Genomic DNA, 18698 nt, shown 5'->3' with positions numbered 1-18698 from the left:
AAACCGCCAAACAAGTTGCTCGCCGTCTGTGGCAGGATTTCTTCCTTGTTATGGTTTCCCACGGCGTATCCACTCTGATCAGGGAGCTAATTTTGAGAGCAAACTGATCAAAGAGCTTCTAGAGATGGCAGGGGTGCAGAAATCCCATACGACTCCGTACCACCCCATGGGAAATGGTATCGCAGAACGATTCAACCGAACATTGGGAGATATGATCAGAACCCTTCCCCCTCAGCCCAAAGCAAAGTGGCCACAAATGCTGCAGCAGCTCACATTCTGCTATAACTGCACAGAGCATGAGACAACAGGGTTTGCACCGTTTTACCTAGTGTTTGGTAGGATCCCTCGTCTCCCTGTCGATGTCATGTTTCAACATGCTAATACCAATGATGCTGTTGTCAGCTACTCTGACTTTGTACGCCATCTGAAGAAAGATCTACATGAAGCTGCTCAGATTGTACAGAGGAATACTCTCAGAGAACAGACTCGTCATGCCAAGCTGTACAACCGTAGGGCCAAAGGATCACCTCTCGTCGTGGGAGACCGGGTGTTGATCGCCAACAGAGGTGTCCCGGGGAAACGCAAAGTTGCAGACAAGTGGGAGTCGACCCCGTATGAAGTCATATCAGTCAAGCCTGATCTCAATGTCTATAGAGTCAAGGATTGTCTGACGGGCAAAGAGAAGGTAGTTCACAGGAATGTGCTGCTCTCTGTTACCTTCTTGCCCTGTGGGGATGATCTGGCCAGCGAATCTGAAAACTCAGGGTGTGACGCTGCTATGCATGGAAGTGATGTATGCCCTGATTTACCTGACGCGGTTGAAGACAGTGATGTCCGTACAGTGAACTGGGTGATACAGGCAGGTGAAGAGCAAGTTCACCCAGCGGTGGAGGATAACTCACTAGACAGCACATCTGATGCCCAGTCCGACTCTCTCACAGCTGATACATCCAGTCGAGGAAGTCAGCACATCCCCGAACAAGATGTTGACCATACTTCAAGTGACAATACGGAAAGCCCATCATGATCCCTTTGGGTATGGGTCTCCCAGACGAGACCCCATTGAACACTAACCATCCGGACGCAGACTCCCCTGATACTGACTGTTTAGACTTGACTGTCCCAGACCTTCAAGCTCAGGTTAATTGTGCTCAACCTGACCGTTATGGTCTTAGGGTCCGCCAGTCCATCAGGCCTCCTAGTCGTCTAATTTGTCAGATGAATGACCAGTTGGTAGGTGACAATCCTCTGTCTGCAATATCTGCTAGTTCCTAATTTAAGTTCAGTAGAGATACACTTTCAGTTTAAGTAACAAAGCTTGAGTAAGAAACAAGAATTGTGCCTATGTGAGCACTTACAACTACAGGAACAATGTTTGATATTTTAGAGATGTAACAGGCATCTTTGAGTCTGTGCTTAGTTAGGAGTTTGATCGCCTCCTTTCTTTTCACACTCCTTTTTGGGAGAGTTTTAGAACTGACATGCACTTCAGTTTGTTCCTTGTAATACTGTACCAGTTTTCGGGTCCTCTTTTTCATCAGTATTTGCCTTTTTGGCATGTGATTTTTTTTCTGTTTAGTGTAGCACTCCCATTTTTAGCAGAATTTCAGGGGGGTGTATGTAACGGGTGTGATAATAACTATTATTTTATTGAAATTCCTGCTAAAATATGTGTATAGTTTTTGGTAAATGTCCTGCAATGCTGAGTCCAACAGTGCCATCTGCTGGTATGGGGTGGGGTTTGGTTTTGGCTTCTAACATGTGACCAGGAGGTGGGGTTTGTTGTCAGTTCTACCAGAGTACTACAAAGAGATCAAAGAGATCTGACCCAGCAGAAAAAGCTAATGTTGTGACTCATCCATTTGCAGAACTGTAATAATAAAAAACCTCATCATCCAGTCCAGCGTGAATGTGGATCTTTGGTGGGACACGTACACCGCGGTTACAGTTAAACATAGAACAAAAGGGAAGCAACATGAGAACAACATTTTCCTAAACCTGCAACACAGTTGCAATGGGCACACAAAATCGATGATGACTTGTCAACAATGATCCATGGTTGTAAACTTGGCTGAGACAAACTCTGAGAATGTAGAACTTTCCCTTTCACAATCTTGTTTTCATCACCTTCGCTTGTGTGCACAGACACATCCCGAACCCAACCAGACACAAATCTGTCGTAGGCTTCCATACTTTTGTAATTTTGAAAATTCTCCAGTTCACGAAAGGGACTTGGGTGGAAAATAAGATAGTTAACAAGTTCGATGTAAGTCACACACGGCAACAAATCGGGATCAGACTTCCAGTCCTTGTTTTTAATTTTGTAGGGATCTAATTTTCCAATAAAATGCAACTTCGCAGCGTACCGCTCGCGTGCTTGCTTGTTTAAACTCTCCACGTAGTTTTCCATAGTGTTGATGGACAAAATCCGTACACAAATGAAGCTAGTTGAGTAAATAAATAGACAAACTGAGTAAATATTTGCTCCTCTCGCTATCACCGCTTGTAATCGACAGACTTCCAAGATGGCGGCACGAAGCCGTGTTACTATTTTTAGCACAAAGCGCGGAGCCCTCTATAGAATATTGCCATTCAAAATGTATATACGTTTTGCATTTAAAACACTATACATAGCTTTACAAACAACATTCAGGAAAAGTGTAAGTTAGACTTTCATATATAATTTAAGTGGTTTATTTAGTGACGACCAACATATAATACAGATGTGAGTCAGTTTAGAAAGTGAAAATATGGATGTGCCTTCCTTGATGGGATTCAAGAAAAATGTGGATGTCAACATCAAAATTGGGAAAATATTAAGCATTAAGAATGGCATTTGTTTCGCTGTTATTTTTTGTGACTTAATTGAACAAAATAGTCAAGTCAAGTCATTTTTTATTTGTATAGCCCTAAATCACGAAGAGTCTCAAAGGGCTTCACAGATGATTAGGTTATTCATATGCTATAGAATAGAAGTGAGTTTTAAGCTTAGATTTAATCATTTCCACTGAGGTTGCAGATCGGATCTCAGGGGGAAGAGCATTCCACAGCACCGGTGCCCGGATGGAGAACGCTCTCGAACCAGCAGAACACTTCTTTGCTCTTGGGATCACAAGAAGACCGGTGTTGTGCCCAAATCCGACTCGCTTTTGTTGGAAGCGCAGGAGAATGCGCGTTCACGCGAGGGGGGGAGGAATCTGCACAGGAGTCGGATTTGGGCACAACACCGGCACTCTCAGATCGTAGGCTTCGGACCGGGACATAGGGGCAAATCAGATCTGAAAGATAAGAGGGAGCAAGTCCATCTTCGGAAATGCCAAAGGATAGGGATGAAAAAGTTGATTGAGTATTTCATCTTAATTTTTTTGGAACGGTTTTTATTCTATTGCATTTCTTTTATTTTTTCGTGGGTTTGTAAATAATTCATTCATTAACTAATTATTGAAGCTTGGGTTATAGCGACATCTCCTGGCAAAAAAGAAGAATGCTGTTAAAGGCCACAGCAACACTTCATTCAAACGAAAAAGGTTTACACAACCATGTTCTGCTAAAAAGGCAAATGTTTCCCTATCTGTCAACACAGAGTAACTAAAGTTTGTACAGGTCAAGCTTAAACAGTTCAACTGGTAAACCGAGATATTTATGTTTCACAAAGTGGATATTTAAAACCGGGATAGATGAAGACTAATTGTATTTCAGATCTCCAAATGGGCTGTTCCTACCTTTTATTCCCCCTTCATCGAAGGTTATCCAATAATATTGACTGGAATTGTTTCTTCCTTTGGCAATTATAAGTATTTTGCCTGTTTGGATATTCAAAAGAAGCTGACAGTGTGAGTAAAATGAACGATAAAAAATAAACCATAGTTAAAATGATCAACTTTTTTGATACCGGTAATAGAAAATGTTATTTAAAGAGGGTGTGTACAATGTTTAACCACTTTGCATGCATTAATACTGTAGTGGATTCAAAACTTTTGAAAATATTGGTCAAGCCGTTTTCCCGCCATTGTTCTTAAAACACTCAATAAACAGTATAAAAAAAGAGTAATATAATGAACATACAACAATGACCAACATGTTGCTACAAAGACATTGACAAAAATAGATGCTTATTGTCATACAAAGGTTTAAAACATCAATGAAATTGAGACATATACATTTTTAACATACTGTGGTTATTTTAGTGAATATTGGAAAATGGTGGCAAAATGTTAAATCAATAACAAAATGAGAATAACTGGCGTTTGTTTGTGGCTTTTTATTTAGCCACAGCACAAAATACAACATCAACGACTCATCTCATCTCATCTCATTAGCTGTACCGCTTATCCTCATTAGGGTCGCGGGGGGGCTGGAGCCCATCCCAGCCATCTCTGGGCAGTGGGCAGGGGACACCCTGAACTGGTTGCCAGCCAATCGCAGGGCACACAGGGACAGACAACTCATTCGCTCAATCACACCTAGGGACAATTTGGACCGGCCAATTCACCTGAAATGCATGTCTTTGGAATGTGGGAGGAAACCGGAGTGCCCGGAGGAAACCCACGCAAGCACGGGGAGAACATACAAACTCCGCACAGGAAGTCTGGAGCTGGATTTGAACCCACGACAGGTTCCCATGACATGAACTGTGCCGCACAAGCGCTAACCACTGCGCCGCCGTGCTGCCCTATACATCAATGACTAATTATCCAAAATAAACAACAAACGATTTTCCTAAAAAACAAAAACAAAAAAACAACAACTGTGTCACGAGGCGTGGTGGAACTGGAAGGAGTGACCGGACCAGAACGGAGGCAGGAGGCAGGAAGGGAGAACTCATATGCGTTGACGATCATAAGTTTTATTTAACAAAATAAAAGTCGCCCAATACTGCGGGACCAAAACAGAACAATACAGAGTTCCTCCGGCACGAACTCAACAGGACAAGGCATAACAGACGGAAAATGTTTAAACCTAAAACAGGACAAGGCATAACAGACCTGGGATTGTGTAATGAGCCAGCGCCCGCCAAACCCAAAATCCAGCCTTAAATAGCAGACCAGCAATCAGCTGATCTGCTGCAGCTGAGTTCGGGGGCGCGGCAGACTGGTAGCCATGGCGACCGTGACAAACTGTACAATACAATAATACATTAACTCGTGCCCAAAGGGAGCAGGCTGAAGCCGAAGTTTTTAAGTGCCTAACCTTTTTTAACCTCCATTTCTTCCTAGCTTGCAAGGAAGAAATATTGAAAATCAAAACAAGAAAACAGAACTGTACCACAGAAAGAGAAATTATAAAACAAATAAATCATATTTCAAAGCTAACACAAACTAATATGAGCATTTGGATGATCCTGAGGAGTCATGGGAGAACGTGTTGTGGTCAGATGAGACCAAAACCGAACTTTTTGGTCATGATTCCACTAAGTGTGTTTGGAGGAAGAATAATGAAGAGTATACCGGTAATCTGAAGAACACAATCGCTTCTCTGAAGCAAATGGGTGGTAGCATCATGCTTTGGGGGTGTTTTTCTGCAGGATGACTGGGGCCGTGTATTGTGTCATTGTAGAACAACCTCCTTCTCTCAGTCAGAGCATTCATTGAAGATGGGACGTGCCTGGATCTTCCAACAAGACAACGACCCGAAGCACACAGCCAGGAAAACCAACGTGTGGCTCTGTAAGAAGCATTTCAAGGTTCTCGCATGACCCAGCGAGTCTCCAGACCTGAACTCAATCGAAAATCTTTGGAGGGAGCTCAAACTCAGCGAGTTTCTCTGCGACAGCCCGGAAAATCTATGTGGAGGATTGGGCCAAGCTGCAATGTGTGCTGGTGAAAGACTACAGGAAACGTTTGACCTCTGTAATAGCAAAAAAAAAAGGGATACTGTACCAAATATTAACGTTCATTTTCTCAGGTGTTCAAATACTTATTTGCAGCTGTATCACACAAATAAATCAGTAAAAAAATCATGCAATGTGATTTCTAGATTTTTGTTTTTAGTTTATCTCTCTCACAGTGGACATGTACCTACGATGAAAATTTCAGACTCTTTCATGCTTTCTAAGTGGGAGAAATAGCAAAACAGTAAGGTTTTCAAATACTAATTTTATTCACTGTATTTACTCACACATAACACTGCTTAAAGATTGCTACATATTAAATACTGCGTCTAAGTGGCGACCAGTTCAGGGTGTCCCCTGCCCACTGCCCGAAGATGGCTGGCATGGGCTCCAGCACCCCTTGCTACCCTACTGAAGATAGGTGATGGGGAAAATTGATGGATTGATAAAAGAAATACAATAAAAATGTACACCAACCTGTAGAAGCGTTAAACCCTTCTTATCTCTTGTGCAATCTTTAGAGCTCGTAAACTATCACAGCCGAGGCACTCCTTATCCATTGTGTCTTCAAACCACAAGATTTTATTCTCCTTTATGAGTAATGTCCGAGACATTTTGTTTGATTTTCTACAGACACAGTGTACTTGCGAAAATGATTTACAAATAAAAGGATCAAATTTGAGCACTTTTACTGTAAATTCTGGGCTCATTTTTGCCCCATTGATTTCAGTGTTCCTGTATAAGCCAATCCCCCCCCCCCCCCCCCCCCCTCGCGCACAGCCTACCAATCACTCCTGGTGACACACAACCAAATATAAACTGACCCATGGATGTCAGCATTTTATTTTATAGATGGAAATATGTTGTATTTTTTGGTAGGGAGAATATCTGAATATTAGTAGGGAGAAATTATGTGTTCTCATACTCTGTGCTAGTTTTATTTTCTAGGTAAATATAAACACACCTATCCTTCTTATTTGCTGTCTTTAGCATTGTGTTTCTGGCGGTTTAAGGATTTTATGTAACTTTTTGAGCGAAGGAGGAACTGTCAAAGAATAGAAAACATTATGAATCATGATCTTCGTTAAAAAAGTACCAGAGTAACGCACCATGTAGTTGAGTTACAAATTTTTATCAACAACGCGTTACAGTACTCATTACAGAGAAAAATAATTGCTTTCCAGGAACCTGTTCCTTTGTAATTTGTTACTCTCAACACTGACAACTCCTAATTTTAGATCTCTGGAAGCTTGGCCTGTCAAGAATACCACCAGAGGATCCTGACAGTCACTTTCTCATCCATAGCCAGGAATATAGGCTTCATTGCCGCTCCTCTCATCATCAGATTTTTAATCCTGTCAATCTTGATTAGAGCCGTCGCAGTGTCCACTGGTACAGAAAAAGAAACAGAAACAGAAAAATGTAATGAACAAATGTTAGTAGTCACTGTTCACTCTTTGTCTTTGTAAGATACATTAGAATAAGACCGAATATGGCTTACTCTCTCCTCTGAACGCGGAAAGACTAGTCGCATCATACCCATCGCATTGAAGCAACTCACTCCCAATTACGTATCCATTTTCGGTATTTCGGCAATAAGGGCTGCTGTGATGTCATTGATGGACTCTCTTCTGTTGGCAGCGGTCTCTCTTTTTGAGTGGTGAGTGGGAGGGATGGGTGTAGCTATGCAAAAAGTGCAAGCACTCCCTCCCATCTCTCGCCCTACGCCGTCTGCGCCAAAGGTAAGCACATCAGGCTCCCTGTTTGCAGAATGTTGTGACGTTTTTACAAAATAACTGCTTGCATCTGGTTTTGAAACCAATTTGTATGAAAAAAAGGGTCAAAATGAGTTTAACCGATCTTGAGTAATTGCAAGAAAGAGACAAGTTTAAAGTGGCATGTTTGTTGATTTGGGGACACGGGATTATTATTCTCTTTTCATAATTTTTAACAAATCATCAAAAATGAATTTGCTGAAGACTAAGCTTTTGTCTGGGACGCGGGTTTAGCAATTTAGTAAATTGGTCTCATAATATATAGTGTGGCTCTTTCCCAAAATAAAATTACTATATTTTGCTTTTATGGCTCTTTGAGTAAAAAAGGTTCCCGACCCCTAATCTAGAGCGTCACATTCGTGGGTGCGATTAAATTTAAGAATGGCTGTGGTAAATAGACTTGCATTTGTGCATACACTGACGTCAGTAAAAAACTCAGTTCGGGAAGTTCTTGGCAGACAGTTGAGTTTGCTTGAAGATAGAGTGCGAGTCTCTGTATACACTGGGCAAGGAACGAAGGTCTCTGTATACACTGGGCAAGGAACGAAGGTCTCTGTATACACTGACGTCAGACTGTTTGGAGAAGCCATCTCCTTGTCTCCTAATAAGGATACAAAGAGATGGCTTGAACGAGAAAAACAAAATTCCTTTAAGTAATACGTGATATCGGACCGCCTTTTGGGGTGTACAAAAAGCGATGTTCTGCCTGGAGCTTTTCCGAGACCTTCATTGACGCATCAATAAAGTCATCTCCCTTCCATGTCGCTGGCTTTTGTCCATTTTCCTTATCCACACAAGAGAAGGTTTCTCTCAGATCATAACCTACGTTTTCTCTACAACATTATTGGCGCCCTAAAACGTGGTATTGGCACAGGAAAAGTGGTCCGTCTCGGATGAGCAGTCGAGGTAAGAGAAGTTTTTTTCCTCTCTTATTTTGGTTTGCTCGTGTGAGACTGGGAGCCGGCGGCGTGGGAGCTAAATTATGAAAATTCGTGCACGTGGATTCCGTCTATAGTCAGGCCCAAGTTTGGACGGATGAGATACATAGACTGAGATGAGATTTGTGTCCGACGGGATTCTGGGCTCAGAGGATCCTGTTGTTTTTTGTGGGACATGCTGCGTGAAAAAGAAATAAGAATAATTTACCTGGATAAAAGGTGCAGCGGCGTCGGTATTTGTATATTTATGATTGTCTTGAGATCTGTGTAGTAGCGGTGATGAGACGTCATCATTTGCTGAAGTGTCAGTTCGAGAGTAGACGATCTATATATGGTTAATACGGGACATGTTTTATGTGTTTCCCTAGTCGATTTAGGATTTGTGAGGCTGCCGTGCAAAGTACGCTTAAAAAGAAGTGTGGTGCATAGTAACTCGCAATTTTCTAGAGTCTGAGAGGTTATACCGGCGTTAGAAAAATGAGCAGTTAATCAGATGTTGTATTATTAAGATATATTCGCATAGAACAAGCGATACGAAGAATGTATGTGTGACATGAGTCAGGCTTGCGCTAACAAGTGTATTCTTTTACATTTTACGGTCTTGTATGTGCGTTAGTGTCTTGCTTTTTGTGGGTTATTCTCGCCTACCGCCACCCGTCTCCGTCTTTCCCTGTGTGAGTTGAGCACACGGTCCGATCGACCCCCAACCCCACCCCCGTCTTTCCCCCGTCTTTCTGTCCTTTACTTTGTGTAACGTTATGTTTGAGTTGTTTGACTTACGGAGGGGGTCTTGGAAAGATAAATGAAGAGTGGAGTGATTACTTTTCCTCGCCCACAGGGACGTAGTGGTGATAGGGGAACTTAAGAGCGCAGAATGGGCTTATTGGTGCGTGAGAACAGGAAATAAAAGTACTGCGCGATTGGTGTATGAGATAGATATGAAAAACTTACGGTATTGGGATATAAATTAAGGTGAAAGACTCATTGAGCGCTCCGTCTACGTGTGGCTGTGAATTTGAGATCTGTTTCCGTTGAACACTCTGACGCTCTGAAGTTGAAGACTCGTGTGCGGAGAGGGCCGCTCAAGTGGGAGGAGCTGGGTCCGCCCTAAGATGAATATTCATGAAAGGGGTTGAGCTGGAATGAACTGTTTGTGTCTGAGCAGAAGCAGACGTGCGAGCAGAAGAGGCCCCCCCCGCCCATTCTGAGCCTGAACAGCGCCCTCGTTCGGAAAAATCAGGACACGCGTCCAAATCAGCCTAAGTTTGCAAAAGCAAGGTCAGTGACATTAATTGAATAATTATGAACATTCTTGTGCCAGTGAAGCTTTTGGGATTGCGCCATCCGGACAAGGCCGAGCAGATTGAAAAGGTGTCACAAAAGTGGGAGAAGAGGACGAAGGATCTTCAACCTGCATGGCCGAAAGGTGGTACGTTCGATACATACTCTTGTGATGTCATGGAAGTCAGGATTATGGACTACAAATCTGGAAAAAATAACAAGAAACGACAAGAGAAGAGGAACACAGAAAAGGAGATTTTGAAGCTGTTTAAGACTGAAGGTGTGCATTACAGAGAGAAAATTAGGGAAGGACTGATTCGACTAAAAGATAAATCATTGAATGCTGAAAAGACAACTTGATCAGCTGGGTTGTATCCAACTTTGGTCGGAACAATGAAAATAAATGGGGATTTCAAGTATGATGGAGAAGGAGACAAGATGAAATTGCCAACAAAAAACTTAGGGAACGCACCAACAAGTCCTCAACATCCTCCTATCCCAAAGCATTGTAGCACGGAGAGAAAGTTCGACACAGTGGAATGCAGGGAACCGCTCGACTGCTATGCGGAAAGAAATGAAACGGTCAAGGGAAAGTCAGGTGAATCTTTTTGGGTCGACATGGGAACCGGAGGTGTCCGTCAAACAAGCCAGAACATGGAACAAGAACAACAGCGTGCGGTCCGAGCTACCATCAGAGAATTGGAAGAAGAAATAGACAATCTTCACACAAGAGCTGAGGCAAGGGAGGACGGTGAAAGACCTGGACCGTCAATGATTGCGACTGGAAATTACGACCTAAGATATAGGCCTAATATCCGGCCGCCAGAGAGGTATACAGACCCTGGTCAGTTTCCAATTCTAATCAAGGGAAACAAAGGTCAGTACATCCCTTGGCAGACGCTCGACCTCATGGGTCTGACTTCCCGATTGCCAGACATACATGAAGGTGCTGGGAAGTGGATTCGACGGTTTGAAGAAGAGACTATTGGCAAGCTGCTAGCCATCGGCGATATCAAGTCAGTATTGGCACAATGTGTAGGTGCCTCAACGATGCAGAATATTTTGCGCCATAGCAACAATGGATGGATGATCGATGTGATGGCGGATGGAACTGAATTTAACGCCTACCGTGCAGTGGTGTGGAGAGCATTACGGGATGAATACCCTGCCAAGATTGATCCAAAGGCATTAAAAGGTGAGACTCTCGGCGAAACTGAGAATCCAGCTTCATACATCGGCAGACAGCTCAAACGATGGAAACAGGAGACAGAGGAAGAAGTGGAGAACAGCCCTATACTTTCGACTCTGTTTCGCAATGCAGTCATTGGAGCCCTGCCAATACAAGTTCAGAGTAAGCTGGAAGATGCCGTAGGGTTAACCTCAATGCCATACAGGGAGTTCCGTGACCATGTTGTCCACGCCATTGAGAGATTCAGAAAGGATCAGCAAAGACAGCAGGACTTAGAAAAAGCTGAACAACGGAAACTCACTCAGATGCAGCTCTCTGACCTGCAGAATAAAGTTAGACTGAAGACTCAAGCACCTGTACTGGACCAAACCATCCAGGCAAGCGTGACGGCGCCGCCCATCGCTCCATCAACCCAGCAACCACTTCCGGTTGTTAATGTTTATCAGCAACAGCCATTTGGCCGGCAACCCTACGGAGCAGTACAGGGCCAGATGCCTGCCTGGGGTCGAGGTGCCCCAAGAAGGAACGGGCACGCGCCCACAGGCCAAGTGCTCGTGTGCTGGAAATGTCAGGGTCCTGGTCACTTTGCACGAAACTGTTCAGCAGCCGGTCCAGGGGGATGGAGAGGAACAAAGGGGGGCCCGTCAAGACAAGGAAGAGGATCTCCAGGTTCAGGTCCAAGATATTGGCATTAGGGGGGCCCAGAGAATCCTGTGGGGGAGGCCCAATTCACAATTCATGCAGGGGAAACTGGCAGGGAACCAATAATCCAGGTCAAAATTGAAGGCAACAAAATCCCAATGCTAGTTGACACCGGAGCTACATATACCTGCATAAGTTCAGAGTATGCCTCGAACCTCCCCATGTCCGGCAAATTCATAAGAACAATAGGATTCTCGGGATCAAAACAAACCATTCCAATGACAGACCCAGTGAAAATCTCTACTGAAGAGGGTGAAATTATGATACCCATTCTTGTGTCAGAAGAAACGCCAGTAAATTTGCTGGGAAGAGACGCTTTGTGTAAGCTTGGAGTCAAATTGTGGTGCACTCCTGACGGGGTGTATCTGTACAGGATTGGACTCAAGAATCAAATGCTACAACAAAGCAAAGGCGCAAAGGTCTATTGGTTGGGAAATCTACAAGAACCTGTAAATAAAATTATGAAAGTATGGGAACCTGTCATCAAAATACAGCTACCAGAGGCATTCAAACCAACGACAGAGTATCATTGCACTATGTATTATGACTCGTCCTGCAGTATGGTCTACGAGGAAATATGGGACAAACAGACAAAGAACATCACAGTAGAAGTTTTGGTCGACTGCCTCCTGATTGGCCATCAGGGTGCAGCTCTGAACATCAAACCAAATGACTTCACGTCGCAGTGGTTCGGAGTGCCGGAATCGGAACCACATATTGCATTACTAGTCAACAAAGGATTCAAATCTAAAGACCTAGGTCCCATGGTGAAAGCAGCAAAGAGCGTGAGATGGATTGAGACTGAAGATTCGAAAATGACAATCTCAGACGAAGATGGTATGGTGAGAATACCATGTGAAATGAAAATGGATGCGAAACCTTGGGTGGTTACCATACCAGAGGCGACACAAGCTGTTCAAGATGAAGAAAAACAAGAGGACGTATTGAGACAAGAAATGCTGAACCATGTTCCGAAGGAGGTGTGGTCAAATCATGACACCGATGTTGGATTGGTGAAATCAGCAAATCCAGCTGAAATACAACTGAAACGGGGAACGAAATTGCCGTTTCGACCGCAATATCCGCTGAAGCCGGAAGCGGAAGCAGGGATACAAAAGACGATCGACGGACTGCTCAAGGCTGGAGTACTAATTGAGATGCAAAGTCCATGCAACACTCCGATTTTTCCAGTTCTCAAATCGGACAAGTCTAAATATAGATTGGTACATGACTTGAGAGCGGTAAATGAAGTTGTCCAAGATTGGGCAGCTGAAGTTCCAAATCCAAGTACTATCCTCACAAATGTGCCTCCAAACGCAAAGTACTTCACAGTAATTGATCTTTGTTCAGCATTCTTCAGCATTCCGTTATCTGAAGACTCATGGTATCTCTTTGCATTCACATACCGAAGGAAACAATACAGTTACACACGGTTGCCACAGGGCTTCAAGCATAGTCCTCATATGTTCAACCAAGTACTGCGTAATGACCTGGAAGGCCAAGACATCGAGAGTACACTGATACAATATGTTGACGACCTGCTAATCTGCTCAGCAACGCTCGAAGAATGTCATAGAGACTCGATCAGAGTCCTACAAAGACTGGCTGAAACAGGACACAAGGCTTCAGAAGCCAAACTACAATACTGTCAGCCGCAAGTGGAATATCTGGGAAGACTCATTTCACAAGGGAGCATTGCAATGACACCAGAGCAGCTCGAGGGAGTCAGCAAAGCTCCGAAACCTCAAACGGTCGGACAAATGATGACCTTCCTTGGAATGACGGGATTCAGTTCCGAGTGGATTGAGGACTACGCATGGAAGACCAACCCATTGAGGGACTTGATGAAAGAAGCAGGAACGACGATGCTACGAGCAAAATTGCAATGGACAGACACTGCAATGGATGCTTTCGAAAATATCAAACAAGAAATGCAAAGAGCGCCTTCTCTGGCAACACCGGACTACACAAGACCATTTCTGCTGTACGTAGCGAATCGACACAATATGTATGCTTCAGCTGTGTTAATGCAAGAGACGTGCAGTGGCAGACAAAAACAGCCAATTGCCTACTACAGCACCAAACTTGACAATGTGGTGCAAGGATGGCCGCCATGTTACCAAGGCTTGGCTGCAGTTCATTATGCATATGAGAAGGCCACAACAGTAACTATGGGCTATCCAGTGATAATTTACACCCATCACAAGATTTCAGGACTGATAAATCAAGGGAAGTTTGTTGTCACTCAGGCCAGATGTCTACAGTTCATGCCACTGTTGACGTATCCGGACATTACATTGAAAAGATGTAATACAACAAATCCAGCTAACACCATACCGTTTGAATTTGAGGGTGAAGCACACGAATGCGTTGCGGACACAATGAAGTACACCAGGTTGCGACCAGATTTGGAGTCCATTCCGCTACTGGGTGCAGACCTGACGTATTTCGTTGATGGATCATGCTTCCGAGATTACCGGGGAAATCATGCTGGGTACGCAGTTGTCAGGCAAGAAGCTGAGCAATATGTGACGCAGAAAGCAGAGAAATGTGAACAGCCATGTTCGGCTCAGTGTGCAGAACTAAAAGCCTTGACAGAAGCGTGTAAGCTAGCAAGAGGAAAAACTGCAAACATATACACCGACTCGGCATATGCGCATGGAGTTTGCCATCATTTTGGAACCGTTTGGAAGCAGAGAGGATTTAAAAAATCAGATGGGAGCCCAATTCATCATAATCAACAAATTACGGAACTAATGTCTGCTATGATGTTACCATCAAAATTGGCCATCATCAAGTGCCAGGCACACAGAAGAGGAGATGATGCAGTGATACGTGGGAACAATGCAGCGGATGAGGCAGCCAAAGAAGTGTCAAAAAGCAAAGTTGCTGTCCTCGCTCCTATGGTTTCACTAGAACCAATGGCAACGCCAGACGATATAATCCTGATTCAAGGCGAAGCGAGCCTCAGCGAAAAGACACTGTGGAGAGAGAGGGGTGCTACCTGTGATGATAAGGGACTTTGGAGATCGCATGAAGGACTGATTATTGCTCCAGTGTCACTGCTGACTATGTTGATATCAGACGTGCACACGATCGACCATTGTGCAAGGGGAGAAGTTGTGAAGAAGCTGAAAAAACAAGGTTACTGGTCTCCGTATTTGCAGGCCACGGTAGACGAAGTGCTCAACCAGTGCGAAATCTGTGCTGAAAGAAACATCAGGAAGTGTGTACGGGCACCGATTGGCTTGGTGCCAGTCCCACAGGGACCATTTAAGCATTTAGTAATTGATTATGTAGACATGATAAAGACAGTCCAAGGAAAACGATATATGCTCGTCGTGATCGACCGATTTAGTCGTTGGGTGGAAGCAGTGCCATCAAAAGATCTAGGTGCGGAAACAGTAATTAAGTTTTTGATTAGAGAAGTTATTCCGCGATTTGGCATACCGTCAGAAATAAGCTCGGATAACGGTGCGGCATTTGTTCAAAAAGTCGTGAAGGGCATCTTACAAAAACTACGCATTAAACAACGGTTGGGTGCGGTGTATCACCCACAAAGTCAAGGAATGGTGGAAAGAGTAAATGGCACATTAAAATCAAAGATAAACAAGATCTGTGCAAGTACTAAGCTAAACTGGGTAGATGCGCTACCATTGGCGTTGATGAGTTATCGTATGCAAACTCATCGGATCACACATTTAACACCGCATGAAATGCTAACAGGCAGACCAATGCCAGCGCCGCATTTGAGAGGTCCCTATAAAGGGCCGCCGCTTGAGCAACTACAAACTGAACTGAGAGACTATATGAGACAATTGACGGCTATCCAGAAGGCCATCTACCTGCAGGTGAAGAGGCAAGAGTCCAAGGTCGAACAACCATTCGAGAGGACAGTGGTCCCAGGAGATCTCGTGTACATCAAGGTGTTTCGACGAAAGTGGAACCAACCGAGGCGTGAGGGACCGTACACCGTCGTAAGGGCAACGCCGACCGCTGTCCAGGTCGAGGGCAGCTCAACCTGGTACCATCTAAACCACTGTACCAAGGCTCGCGCTGCCACCGTCGACGAGACCAAGCAAGATCAACAGGGCAGTAACGTTAAATTAGGAAAACAAAATGTGGATGACAAAGCTGTGTGTGATAATAAATTGTCTAATATGGTTGTTACTAGGAGCAGAGCTCGAGAAATTGCAGCGGCGAATGGAAATTGCAGATCCAGAAGTGCAGCCGGAGATCCCGACAGCGGCGATGCAGTTGCAGACCATGACCCATCAAAGAGACAGCAGCCCGGTTAAGTGTGACACTACTATACAACATGCTGAAACAATTGAAAATTTGGAAAGTACAATTCGTAATAGAAAACATATTGGAAGTACTAAAATCCCGAGTACGATGGGATTAATCCGACAACAGAGAGACGTGGAACCAACCGAAGTGCCGACTGTATACCGAAAACCAAATATGTTAACAACAGTACAGACTAACGTAACGGATAACAAGCCAAGCTTTAACAGCTGGTGGTCTGGTTTGTGGGTCACTCCAGCACCTAAAGAGATGATACCGACGGTAACAACACACCCAAAATCAGAGAAATCTACACCCAAGGCAACAACACCAAAGGGTGAGGTTACAACACGCCAACGGCCGAAAATGAGTACACTAGTAGTTCGTAAAATACAGGAAAATGTTACAGAGGTTAAACGGCCAAAGCAATCACATTTAAACGAGGGGGTAACCGTGACTCCTACAATAAAACGACCAATTGAAGTAGAAACTCAAAATGATACAGTGGGTAAGCCAATTGAAGTTAATCCTCAAAAAAGTATGGCCTACGAAGACTATTGTGCGGATGGTGGAGTTGGCAGTCAGGACAGTCGCCTAGTCATGAGTGACTATAGGCCAAAAAGTTTTAACCCAACGGACGAACTTGGGTGGGAAAACGCGAAGTACAACACATGGTATAGATGGTTATGGTATACTGCGAGAGTCATGACAGATGAAGAATGCATAGCATGCTCGACAGCACCACCAGGCGTTTTAATTGTAATTCCAGAAAAACATAATATGAAGACGTGTGCAGAGGAGCAGCGACGGATTTGCAAAGACCCAAGATTTGCTTCACAAATAGTTATAGTTAAGCCAGTTCCGCTGCCAATGTGTACGATAGAATGTAGATTTATTTCTGGTGCAAAAGGTGGACATTATTATCCAAGGCTATCGGGGACACCTGAGAAAATTAGGTAAAGGATGTTTAGAGAATTTCAACGATCAACGGACCACAAAGTCCCTCCAAAAAGATATCGGGTAGATAGAACTGCTGAGTATGAATGTTATGCAAGTGGTGGATATAGCTACAAGGGCATAGATGGACACGAGGTAGGAAACACGACAGTGAAGTGTAAGACAACTTGGGTTATATCCTGGTTTCCACACGCAAATATGTATCCTTTATTTCCAGATAAACCAGTATGGTTTGAAAATCCGGGTGAGCAAGATCAGACATGCGAAAACGTAACAATGACAATTCCAGACATACGTTATTTGAGGGATCAATCAGTCGCAATAGCAGACAGTTACTGGATGTGTGGAGGTGACTATTTAAGGAGCAAGCTTCCACGAAATTGGGCAGGATTGTGTACACTTGTGAGAATGAAAGTACCGGTCCATATAATGTATAAAGGGGTTTATGAGCTACTAAGAGTTTCTAGGGAAGCCAGAGTTAAGAGAGCATATCTTCCGGATGGACGAGTATATCTAGATGCCATCGGACAACCGAGAGGAATTCCAGAGGAATTTAAAGCTAGTAATGAAATTAAGTCTGGATTAGAATCGATATTTATCTGGATAACTCCGAATAAGAACGCAGAATGGATTAATTACATTTATTACAACCAACAACGTTTTATTAATTACACTAACGAGGCCTTTAGTGCAATAGGAGAACAATTACATGAGACATCTAGGATGGCCTGGCAGAATCGTCAGGCCCTGGATTTTCTCTTGGCCAGTAAAGGAGGCGTGTGTCATATGATAAAGGAGGAATGCTGTACTTATATACCTTTAAATACAGCCGCAGCAGGAAGCTTCACAAAGGCGCTGTCAAAGATTCGTGAGTTGAGCAATGAAGTGACAGTAAATACTGAAAAGAACAGTATCTCTTTTGATTGGTTCTCGTCTACATTTGGGTACTGGGGTGGTCTGTTAGCGAAAGGGGGAATTCTTGTACTAACTGTCGTAATAATTATGTGTTTGTTGTGTTTCTGTGCCATACCTATTCTTAAAAGAGGAATGCTTAAGACTTTTGGAGAACAGATGACAGTAGTTGCTAACACTAGGGTGGCAGAAGCTCAATTAGCACAGTTAGTGATTGAATACCCAAGCTTATTCCTTAGTGTGGAGGAGCAGATGACTCAACTAAATTCAACGCCTTGAAGTTTATCTGGCAACATTAACAGTGAGTCTATATTACTTTAAATAATGGAGCATCTGCGGAAAGAGACACATATGATGATCTGGACCAAATACAATATCAAGTATCACTATTGTTAAACACGCAACACACTATATAGCGATAGGTATAACGGCTACAAATATATATTGGTTTCTGATTGTGTTTCTTTTGTTGGTATGTCACACTGCCGGGGAGCAAGCTGCTGACTGAGATGGTCGGATGTGTCGTCGCGTCCGGGTTTCGGGCTGCATGGAAACTGAGCGTGATGCCTGCTGGGATGATCCCCCACTCCGACATCTGACTTCACGACACCCGCTGACGAATACGGCGAAGCACGTTCTTCGAAGTTTTTACGGGGATCAGGCCTAAGGCCAATATGTATACTGTATCACTATCTAATCATGCACGTATATATTGGAATATATCAACAACTATAACCGGGAGTTTGCACTGTTGTAATCACTTTTATCACTTATCGGTTCATATATACATATACCTTATCATGTACTGAACGACTATTCTACGTGTA

At 43.7% G+C, this 18698-nt stretch overlaps 1 long non-coding RNA gene across 1 annotated transcript; it reads left to right on the top strand.

Moving 5' to 3' along the window:
- The first annotated feature begins 7994 nt into the window (after positions 1–7994).
- LOC148359383 (uncharacterized) lies at positions 7995–8367 on the top strand. Its single transcript, XR_015851414.1, has 2 exons — positions 7995–8124; positions 8155–8367. It is a non-coding gene; the product is annotated as an uncharacterized LOC148359383 (long non-coding RNA).
- Positions 8368–18698: the final 10331 nt, after the last annotated feature.

This window comes from Urocampus carinirostris, chromosome 9 (genome assembly GCF_059441175.1).
Source record: "Urocampus carinirostris isolate Australia breed hairy pipefish chromosome 9, RoL_Ucar_1.0, whole genome shotgun sequence".
Lineage (NCBI taxonomy): Eukaryota > Metazoa > Chordata > Actinopteri > Syngnathiformes > Syngnathidae > Urocampus > Urocampus carinirostris.
The sequence above is the reverse complement of the archived record's forward strand: the minus strand, read 5'-3'. Positions and strand labels throughout refer to the sequence as shown.